The sequence below is a fragment of the Nycticebus coucang genome, chromosome 1 (assembly GCF_027406575.1).
Source record: "Nycticebus coucang isolate mNycCou1 chromosome 1, mNycCou1.pri, whole genome shotgun sequence".
NCBI classification, from domain to species: Eukaryota; Metazoa; Chordata; class Mammalia; order Primates; family Lorisidae; genus Nycticebus; species Nycticebus coucang.
Window position 1 is genome coordinate 126,134,855 of NC_069780.1, and position 12,006 is coordinate 126,146,860.

At 39.1% G+C, this 12,006-nt stretch overlaps 1 non-coding gene across 1 annotated transcript; it reads right to left on the reverse strand.

Annotated features, from left to right (window-relative positions):
• Window positions 1–5,031: 5,031 nt before the first annotated feature.
• On the reverse strand, window positions 5,032–5,134 carry LOC128592435 (U6 spliceosomal RNA). Its single transcript, XR_008381868.1, has one exon. It is a non-coding gene; the product is annotated as a U6 spliceosomal RNA (small nuclear RNA).
• Window positions 5,135–12,006: the final 6,872 nt, after the last annotated feature.

Genomic DNA, 12,006 nt, shown 5'->3' on the forward strand with positions numbered 1-12,006 from the left:
ATTACCACCACCCTAATATAGATCATTTGCATCTTTAGCCTAGTTCATCACAATAAACATCAACATGTCTTGCAGCTTTTGCTCTCATTCTTCTCTTCTCCATTCTCTTCCCAGGAGATAAAGTGATAGTTCAAAAACATCAAGTGGTTTTTAAAATTTGAGCTCTTCACTTCTCCAAAGTCCTAGAGAGTCTGGTTCCAAGGCTATAGCTAAACTTCTCATTTTATACCACTCTTTCCTCTCACCCTCTGTGCCCAGCAACAATGTCCTTCTTTCAACTCTTTAAGCACATCAGGCCTGTTCCAGCTGTGAAAACTTCTCACCTGCTGGGCCCCTTACCTGCCACACTGTTCCTCTTATTGGTACATAGTTGGCACTTTCACCATTCAAGACATGCTTTGGCCACCCTGTTTTAATTATCTGCATGGCACTAACTATTGTTGGATCTGTCTTTTGTGTATTTATTTGTTTGCTCAATGTTTATTTCCATAAGAGGATGTAAGCTCCAAGAATAAGCAAGTTGTCTGTCTGATCTTGTCAGCATTAGGCACAGTGCCTGACACAGAACAGGCACTCAATAAATATTTGTCAAATCAAAGAATTAATGCCCGACCAAAGTTTTATTTCTTAGAGTGTTTTTATGAGAAAATGTTTAACCTCCAGAAATAAGTTTGCTTCAAAAGATCGTTGAAGGATTGTGCAATGAATATCATATAAACAGGGCTTTATTATTTCTAAAGCAGGCACTTTTACAGCCTCATTTTAGGAATATTTTAAAAATCTAGATGAAAACACAAGAGCTTTGCTTTGTATATCTGAAGTAATCGTCATCAAATATAGATTGACTGTCTTCATCTCCCAGATGTCAAAAGACTGATTAGTGGCATCTAACATCTTGGCTGTAGGAGACCTTGATGTATATGCTCAGTGGGTGATAATGATTCCTATAAATTAGCTGCCACGTATTCTAAAGGAGACATTAATTTCCCACCACCTACTTCTAAAATGAATTACTAAATCTCAACCTCACCCTCAATGAGGTGATCAGTCACCTACAAAACTTGGTGTCAATGAAAAGGCCTCATTTGAAGTTAACATTTGTACCAAATTTGGGGCATATAGAAGGAAAACAACACGATGAACTGGATGAATGGGTCAGCACACGCCAAATGGTTACTCTAGAATGCTTGCCTCCATTGAGATGGTCTTGTGGTGAGCCTCTTGCCTTCTTTCTGACTTGTAGGTGTCAAGAAAGAAATAGGGATTTCCAAATCATACAGTATTTGTCCACTCTTGAAGATTTTCTTGAGCTTTCTGAAGGCTGTGTGAGGCCAGACTAATGTGTAGGTCCTCACTGTGGACTCAGTATTCCCCCCTCAGTTTGATACATTGATATGTTTGAATCCATAACCCCCAGTGCATCTATTTTCAGAGATAAGGTCTTTAAAGAGGTAATTAAGGTTAAATAAGACAATACAGACAGTGCCTTAGTCCAATAGGACTAGTTTCCTTAGAAGAACAGGAAAAGACACCAGCTCTCTCTCACTCTTAATCTTGCTCCATATATTTATATATCACACATTCAGAGAAAAGGCCACGTGAGGACACAGTGAGAAGGCAGGCCTGTGCAAGCCAAGAAAGGCTTTGCCAGAAACCAACTCTGCTGGCACCTTGATCTTGGACTTCCAGTCTCCAGAACTGTAACAAAACAAATTTCTGATGTTCAATCCATCCAGTCTGTGGTATTTTGTTATGATAACTCTCGTAGACTAGTACAGATTTTTTCAACCAGTATGGTCCTGGGACTCCAACTTCCATCCCATCACCTCCCCATGTCCCTCTCCTCCCAGCCCCCTTTACCTTGGCTCATACCCAAGGCACATTTGACTTTATTATTAGCACCTGCCACTGCTACAGGTGGGAAGGCAAAGTAGCTTACATGGAGACCTAGCTAATTCATTCCCGAATGTCAGAATGTACTCATAACTGCACAAAGCTCTTTCCTTCCAGTAACATCTGCTTTAGAGCAATGCTGCAGTTTCTATAATATGTAACTTCAAATAAAAGTTGCAGCATAAATTTCTAGTGCTTTTCCAAGACTAAAAACAAAGCCTGTTCTAATTAGTTTCTAACAATATGCCAAAAAACATTCTCTTTTTTCCAGCCATCAGTGAAGAGTATTCAAGGTCTTCTAACAGTATAAAGCATGGGTATGGGGGTCGGGGGGAGGAATAAGATTTTATCTGTAATAAACCAACCTGAAGAAAGATGCTAAAACAATGGCAGACCTTAGCTATACAAAACCAGCAAAAGGAAATTACAAAACCACAATGTGAAAATAAAAAGCGAGTTCTTTCCTTCAATTTAGCTTAACATTTTGCCTTCAGGATAATGTAAAACACAAATCAGTAGCTCTGAGGAGGAAATAATGCTCAACTTTGATATTTCCATCTCCAGTATGTTACTTACTGATTAACCAAGGAACAAAATACATTTTTTCTTTTGGGATATGAGAAGAAATCACAATGACTGCCCCCCATGCTCTGGCATCAAAAGGACCAAGACATGGAGACCCAAGAGAAAACCTAAGGCCCAGTGGATCAGATTATCTTCCCTTCCTCTAAGGCCAAGGAGAAGAAGACCCCAGCTCCCCACAGGCAACTGTGCCTCAGTATTCAGAGTCAGAGCATCCAGATGTTTGAGGTTCAGGCTCTGTGTACCTGCCTGTCTGAAAGGAACTGGCTTCTCTGCTGGCTCAGAGATCCCCAAAATTCTGGAGCTCACACCCTGCTTAATGATGAGAAAACTCAGCCTGGAGAGAGGACGTCTGTGAGTAGTATAAGGTTAGTCTACGGATTTAGTGCCAAGAGCAGAGAGAAAGACTGTATCCCAGTGCACTCTCTCTCCTCCAAGGACCTCAGACCACTAACTGGTGTCCAGAAAGAGAGGCCAAAATGCATCATAAAATCTGTTAAAAACTAGTTCTTTTGTTCTTCATATATTCAGTTTTGCTTTTAAAATGGAAAATTCTGGCATTGATATTAGAAACAAAATAAAACAATGTTTATACAACAACTAGATTTAACTGAAACGTTCTCAAAAATCCAAACACTCTTTTCATATTTTTTTTTGTTTCTTCTGTCAAAACATCCATAATCTACCTGATTACTAAATAATCTAATCTGAAAGCTGAGAAGAAGCTAATATCATGGACAGGTGACTAGTCCAGTGATCCAGTTCTGAACAATAAAACCCAGCAGTTCAGGCTAAGAGATGATCATCTACCCCAAATTTCTATAAACATGTAAAACAGATGATTATTCTTTAAATGTTCACCCTGTTGTCTCTGCGTGCTTTCTAAATAGTAAAAATCTAACAAATTATTACTCACAAAGCTTATTGAAGACTCACTTTCCAATTAAGGTTATAAATTATTAAGCGATGGCCACTTGTGTTTTACAAGCCATTAGTAGCAACTTTATCTGTCTCCTGAGGTACAATGGTGAAGGTCGAGAGACCCTAGGGACCCTCAAAGCACATTAATAACCTGGTCTGAAAAAGGCCTTGAGATATTCCTGGCATTCATAGCTGGAAACTTTTTAACAATGATGTATTAATGAATTTTAAATTGTTTTTCATTAACTATACATCCTTTATTGTGAAAAAGAAATTACATAATAAATGGAAAACTGTAAATATAGTATCAGAAAACATTATAGGAAGTCAGGATATTTGCAGCCTAAATTACTCCTACCAATTCTCACTACTTGTATGATCCATGTCAAGTCATTTTCCTTCTCTGGAACTCAAATTTCAAATGTTCAGGGAGAGGGGTAGGCCAGGTGACTACAGCCTTCACTAACTTAGGATTTTCCATGTGCCACTTATAACTGGTATTTCATTTACCCTTTGCTGCAGTGTTCTAGGTACAGTCATTAAAGTTTTCCTCCTCTATGTTGTTGGTAAGATAAGTATAAACAATAAGATATAATAACAATGGGCAGTACTAATAAAAAAGAAACTTTTCCATGAATAAAGCTGAATTTGGTCATTTTCAGGAAATTTTTATTTTTTACGATGTGTTGAGTCCTTTTTAAAAGATTGGCCTTTGAAATTCAGAAGTTAAAGGCTATGTTTAAAGTAACCCATTTTTATTCACTTGCCTTTTGCTCAATTCTCTTCCATACTCACCTTCCTCTTCTTGTTCTACTCTTGGGAAAGCAGGATCCATCCTTTTGGACGCCCATCTGTGTGAGGAAAGCAATGTGCACTCTTCGGTCAGTCCACTTTGAACAATTTCTAAAAGGGCTCTCAACAGTTTCAGAGGAGTGAGTCAGTCATCAGAAAGTATTTACTGAGCAGCTTGTATGGCTCAGCGCTGTGGACAATATGGAGGAGGAAGGGGGAAATACGATCATTATGTGATTATTGTCACAGTGCCTGCACTGTAAAGTGGGCAAAAGAAGTTAGGTGTGACATGTGTGTACATGATGGTGTCTAGCACAGTGCTTACCAGGGAAAGTGCTGACAATTGTTAATTGAACTGTCTTGAACCGTATGACTTTTAGAGGAAAGACCAATTTCATGTTCTGCTCCAACTGTGACTAGAATAATTCCTCATTTGGGGGTTCTACTCTTTAAAGATGTCATTTAAATGAGAGAGAGATAATGAATATCCAGGGGAAGAAGACAAAGAGGATGAAGACACTCTGGAAATAACAACATGCAAAGACCAGGTGAAGAAACCACAGCTGTTGAACCTAACAAAGGGTCTTGGTTGCAGATCACTGATAATCATAATTAAATATTCAAAGGAATGATTGATACTAGATATTTTGATTAATTTTTTTTTTTTTAAGACACAGTCTCACTCTCTCACCCTGGGTAGAGTGCCATGGTGTTTGATGCAACCTCCAACTCTTGGGCTCAAGTGATCCCCTGGTCTCAGCCTCCTGAGTAGCTGGGACTAGCTGGGACTACAGGCTCCAGCTATAATGCCCAGCTAAGGTTTTTTTTTTATTATTAAATCATAAAAATATGGAATGCTTCACGAATTTGCGTGTCATCCTTGCGCAGGGGCCATGCTAATCTTCTGTCATTCCAATTTTAGTATATGTACTGCCAAAGTGAGCACTAGGCTAGTTTTTTTGTTGTTGTTGTTTGTTTGTTTATTTTGTTTTCTTAGAAAAGACTGGGTCTTGCTCACTTGCTTAGGCTGGTCTTGTACTCCTGAGCTCAGGCTATCCACCCACCTCAGCCTGCCAGAGTGCTAGGATTACAGGCAGACACTATATACTTTTTAAAATGTGGGGTGGGGGGGATGTTTCCATCATGTGTAAGAAGGCAAAATTAATTCCAATGTTAAACATAAGTTAGGATGAGGGAAGAGTGGAGTGGTGAAAAAGATGTAACTCTATAACCATATATATGTACCATTATTGGCTCACTACATCAGCCCAGTGATCTATATTAATTTTCCAGAGGAAAAATTTTTGTTTTACCTGTTAGAAATATGAAGTTACTACATTAAATGGATTGTATAAATTGTGACACAGAAGTATTGGCTCTGTGACCTTGGGTAAATGACACTATCATGACGATCCCAGTGTGAAACAATAAAAACCTATATGCTCCCTTTGCATAGAGCACTCTCTGCCATCCCCTCCACATATTCTCCCCTGATTTTGGTTAGTCTAAATCTCTGGGAGACAGAATATGGATGAGACACCAATAAGGGAATATTGAAGCAGGAAGTGAGAATACTATCAATTATGATTATGCATCTCTTTGTTAGCGATGTTTTCTAAGTCCCAAATCTAGGATTTTATCACTGTAAGTGCAACTATACTACTAAAGGTGATTACAGAAGGAGAGAGAGGAAGTCAGGCATGACTTTATTAATTGGACTTTGTGGATGTAAAAAGACTCAAAAAAGAAAAAGAAAAATTACTTCATTTAAATTAAATGAGACAAGGTGGCAACATGAGCAGCAGGAAGGATAAGCATCAGGCTGCCCATAGCATGGTGCAGGCGACTCCACGCAGCGGGTCTAGCTGCTATAGGGCTCTTGTCAACAGGGCTGGGAGCGAACACAGGACCACATTAGAGAAAACACAGGAGCAGACAAATGTGGCAAAATTTTAATTCAAGAAAGAGTTAACATGAATATCTAATAACCCCAAAACCTCTATTAATAAATAGACAAAAGGTGTGAACAGTGGATTCACACAAGGGAAAGTACTAATAAATAAATATATGGAAACACATTTAACTTTACACGTTAAAATTAAGAAATACAACTACCGGAGGCGGAGCAAGATGGCAGCCGAGTAACAGCTTTCTTGCATCTGGGCACTGTGAGTCTGGGGAGATAGAACTCCAGGCACCTCTGGCTGGTGGGATCTGCCTATCATCACCCCTGCGAGGATACAGGGAGTCAGCGAGAGACTTCTGGACCCCAAGAGGAGGACTAAAACAGTGGAAAACCAGCAAGCGGTCACGTGTGTTCAATCCGTCTAAACCCACCCACAACTGTAAGTTCAGTAGCAGCGAGACTACAAACCAGAAAGGCCTTACCTGTGAACTGTTTTGGTGTCTTTGGACTTGGCACTCAGTTGAACTGCCTTGGGGAGAGCCTGAGTGGGAGTGCGGAGAACTTTGGCCATTGTCTAGGGCCCCAGTCTGAGCCGCTGAGCCAGACAGAGCTAATGGTGTTTGGCGTTGCGTCACAGGGAGCCATTGTGACCAATCTGCCACGGCAAGCTCCGCCCTTAGGGTCGCAGAGCTAGAATTGGGTGGGAGCTGGTAACCCAGCGACCAAGTAGCCTAAGGGTGGGGTCTGAGCCGCCTTGCAGCCCTAACCCTCAGGGGCAGAGTGAGACCAGTTTTGGCACACTGGGTAAGTGGATAGCCACTTCAGCAGTGATTCCAGCGACAAGCACTTTCCTGGGAAAGCTTCTGCTCAGCAAGTGAACAAGTTCAAAGTGCCTTTTAAGTGGGCTGAAGAGAGATTTAGGGTGTCTACCTGCTGGGGTTTGAGAAATCAACACCCTCCAGTCGTATCAGAACTGTGATTAACATCTCATAGTCCAGAAGACCACATGTTGCCCAGACAATATTCAATAACATATACATACTGCTTTGTTTTTGGTTGTGTTTTTTTCTTTTCTTTTTCTTTTTTTTCTTTGGTTTGGTTGTTTTTTTCTGTTTGTTTATTTTGATGTTGTTGATGTTTTCCTTTATAAGTTCAACATTTTCCATACAGATCCTTTTTCTTTCTTAATTTTTCTAGTTTAATTATAATTTCCCATTGCTGTCTTTTTCAATAATTAGAACTTCATTTTTGCTAGTGTTTCTACTGCTATTATTTGGTTTTTCACCCAATTTTATCCCGTAAAGTTTTCTGTTTGCTTGTTTTGGTTTGATTTATAGCATTTTTGTCTTTCCTCTCTACTGGGTGGAGGTGGGGTACTGTGTCTGATCAGATTAGCAAAGAGCTGCTGACCTCAAGGGAACCACCCAACTGGGCACCCCCAGAAGGTGGGTTTTTTTTAAGGTTGTGTCAAAGTACCCTACTATACACCTATATTGTTCTGTCTCCCTCTTTCTGTGCCTCTCCTCTTTTTGTCAATATTCCTTTTACCCATGCCCTCTCCTTTCTCTATTTTTCTTTTTTTTCTTATCACTTGGTCCTCCTTTCTTTCATCCCTTTTTTTGCTCTTCAACCTTCTCACCCCTCTGGTCCTGTAACCCTTAGTCCACAGGCACGAGAACTTAAAGAGCAAGAGGAAGTGAAAGGAAAATTAGGGCAAGGAAACAGATAAAAGAAACCACTCATGAGGAAGAATCAGCAGAAAACTCCAGGCAACATGAAGAACCAGTCCAGAACAACCCCGCCAAGGGACCATGAGGTAGCTACTGCAGATGATTCCACCTATGAAGAAATGCTAGGAATGACAGAAAGGGAATTTAGAATACATATGTTGAAAACAAAGAAAGAAATGATGGAAACAATGAAGGAAACTGCTAATAAAGTGGAAAATAACCAAAAGGAAATCCAAAAACAGAATCAAATAAGAGATGAACGATATGAAGAATATAAAAAGGATATAGCAGAGCTGAAGGAACTGAAACAGTCAATCAGGGAACTTAAAGATGCAATGGAAAGTATCAGCAACAGGTTAGACCATGCAGAAGAAAGAATTTCAGAGGTAGAAGACAAAGTTCTTGAGATAACTCAGATAATAAAAGAGGCAGAAAAGAAGAGAGAAGGCAGAACATTCACTGTCAGAATTATGGGACTTTATGAAGCGTTCCAACATACGAGTTGTAGGAATTCCAGAAGGGGAAGAAGAATGCTCCAGAGGAATGGAAGCCATACTAGAGAATATTATAAAAGAAAATTTCCCAGATATCACCAAAGATTCTGACACACTGCTTTCAGAGGGATATCGGACCCCAGGTTGCCTCAACTCTAACCGAGCTTCCCCAAGACACATTGTGATGAACCTGTCCAAAGTCAAGACAAAAGAAAAGATTCTGCAAGCTGCCAGGAGTAAGCGCCAGTTGACCTACAGGGGCAAATCCATCAGAGTGACCGCAGACTTCTCTAATGAAAATTTCCAAGCAAGAAGACAATGGTCATCTACCTTTAATCTACTTAAACAGAACAATTTCCAGCCCAGAATTCGGTACCCTGCTAAGCTAAGCTTCAAAATTGATGGAGAAATCAAATCATTTGCGGATATACAAACATTGAGGAAATTCGCCACAACAAGACCAGCTCTACAGGAAACACTTCAACTTGTTCTGCACACTGACCACCACAATGGATCAGCAGCAAAGTAAGAACTCAGAAATTAAAGGACAGAACCTAACCTCCACACTGATGCAAAAGATAAAACTAAGCAATGGACTCTCACCAAATAAGACGAATAGAATACTACCACACCTATCAATTATCTCAATAAATGTTAATGGCTTGATTCCCCACTGAAGAGACATAGATTGGCTGACTGGATTAAAAAACACAAGCCATCCATTTGCTGTCTGCAAGAAACACACCTGGCTTCAAAAGACAAATTAAAGCTCTGAGTCAAGGGTTGGAAGACAATTTTTCAGGCAAATGGAATTCAGAAGAAAAGAGGAGTTGCAATCTTATTTTCAGATACATGTGGATTTAAAGCAACTAAAGTCAAAAAAGACAAAGATGGTCACTTTATATTGGTCAAGGGAAAAATACAACAAGAAGACATTTCAATTCTAAATATCTATGCACTCAATTTGAATGCTCCCAGATTCTTGAAACAGACCTTACTCAGTCTGAGCAATATGATCTCTGATAATACCATAATAACAGGGGACTTTAACACTCCTCTTACAGAGCTGGACAGATCCTCTAAACAGAAATTAAACAAAGATATAAGAGATTTAAATGAGACCATAGAACAACCGTGCTTGACAGACGCATATAGAACACTCCACCCCAAAGATAAAGAATATACATTCTTCTCATCACCCCATGGAACATTCTCCAAAATTGATCATATCCTGGGACACAAAACAAATATCAACAGAATCAAAAAAATTGAAATTTTACCTTGTATCTTCTCAGACCATAAAGCACTAAAGGTGGAACTCAACTGTAACAAAAATGCTCGACCCCACCCAAAGGCATGGAAATTAAACAATCTTCTGTTGAATAACAGATGGGTGAAGGAAGAAATAAAACAGGAAATCATTAACTTCCTTGAGCATAACAACAATGAAGACACAAGCTACCAAAACCTGTGGGATACTGCAAAAGCAGTTTTGAGAGGAAAATTCATCGCTTTAGATGCCTACATTCGAAAAACAGAAAGAGAGCACATCAACAATCTCACAAGAGATCTTATGGAATTGGAAAAAGAAGAACAATCTAAGCCTGAACTCAGTAGAAGAAAAGAAATATCCAAAATCAAATCAGAGATCAATGAAATTGAAAACAAAAGAATCATTCAGAAAATTAATGAAACAAGGAGTTGGTTTTTTGAAAAAATAAATAAAATAGATAAACCATTGGCCAGACTAACGAGGAATAGAAAAGTAAAATCTCTAGTAACCTCAATCAGAAATGATAAAGGGGAAATAACAACTGATCCCACAGAGATACAAGAGATCGTATCTGAATACTACCAGAAACTCTATGCCCAGAAATTTGACAATGTGAAGGAAATGGATCAATATTTGGAATCACACCCTCTCCCTAGACTCAGCCAGGAAGAAATAGAGCTCCTGAACAGACCAATTTCAAGCACCGAGATCAAAGAAACAATAAAAAAGCTTCCAACCAAAAAATGCCCTGGTCCAGATGGCTTCACACCAGAATTCTATCAAATCTTCAAGGAACAGCTTATTCCTGTACTGCAGAAATTATTCCAAAAAATTGAGGAAGAAGGAATCTTCCCCAAAACATTCTATGAAGCAAACATCACCCTGATACCAAAACCAGGAAAAGACCCAAACAAAAAGGAGAATTTCAGACCAATCTCACTCATGACTATAGATGCAGAAATCCTCAACAAAATCCTAGCCAATAGATTACAGCTTATCATCAAAAAAGTCATTCATCATGATCAAGTAGGCTTCATCGCAGGGATGCAAGGCTGGTTTAACATATCGAAGTCCATAAACGTTATCCACCATATTAACAGAGGCAAAAATAAAGATCACATGATCCTCTCAATAGCTGCAGAAAAAGCATTTGATAAAATCCAGCATCCTTTTCTAATTAGAACACTGAAGAGTATAGGCATAGGTGGCACATTTCTAAAACTGATTGAAGCTATCTATGACAAACCCACAGCCAATATTTTACTGAATGGAGTAAAACTCAAAGCTTTTCCTCTTAGAACTGGAACCAGACAAGGTTGTCCTCTGTCACCTTTACTATTCAACGTAGTGCTGGAAGTTCTAGCCAATATAATTAGGCAAGACAAGGAAATAAAGGGAATCCAAATGGGAGCAGAGGAGGTCAAACTCTCCCTCTTTGCTGACGACATGATCTTATACTTAGAGAACCCCAAAGACTCAACCACAAGACTCCTAGAAGTCATCAAAAAATACAGTAATGTTTCAGGATATAAAATCAATGTCCACAAGTCAGTAGCCTTTGTATACACCAATAACAGTCAAGATGAGAAGCTAATTATGGACACAACTCCCTTCACCATATTCTCAAAGAAAATGAAATACCTAGGAATATACCTAACGAAGGAGGTGAAGGACCTCTATAAAGAAAACTATGAACTCCTCAGAAAGGAAATAGCAGAGGATATTAACAAATGGAAGAACATACCATGCTCATGGATGGGAAGAATCAACATTGTTAAAATGTCTATACTTCCCAAAGCAATCTACCTATTCAATGCCATTCCTATCAAAATACCAACATCGCACTTTCAAGATTTGGAAAAAATGATTCTGCGTTTTGTATGGAACCGGAAAAAACCCCGTATAGCTAAGGCAGTTCTTAGTAACAAAAATAAAGCTGGGGCATCAGCATATCATATTTTAGTCTGTACTACAAAGCCATAGTGCTCAAGACAGCATGGTACTGGCACAAAAACAGAGACATAGACACTTGGAATCGAACTGAAAACCAAGAAATGAAACTAACATCTTACAACCACCTAATCTTCGATAACCAAACAAGAACATAACTTGGGGGAAAGACTCCCTATTCAATAAATGGTGTTGGGAGAACTGGATGTCTACATGTAAAAGACTGAAACTGGACCCACACCTTTCCCCACTCACAAAAATTGATTCAAGATGAATAAAGGACTTAAATTTAAGGCATGAAACAATAAAAATCCTCCAAGAAAGCATAGGAAAAACACTGGAAGATACTGGCCTGGGAAAAGACTTCATGAAGAAGACTGCCATGGCAATTGCAACAACAACAAAAATAAACAAATGGGACTTCATTAAACTGAAAAGCTTCTGTACAGCTAAGGAGACAATAAC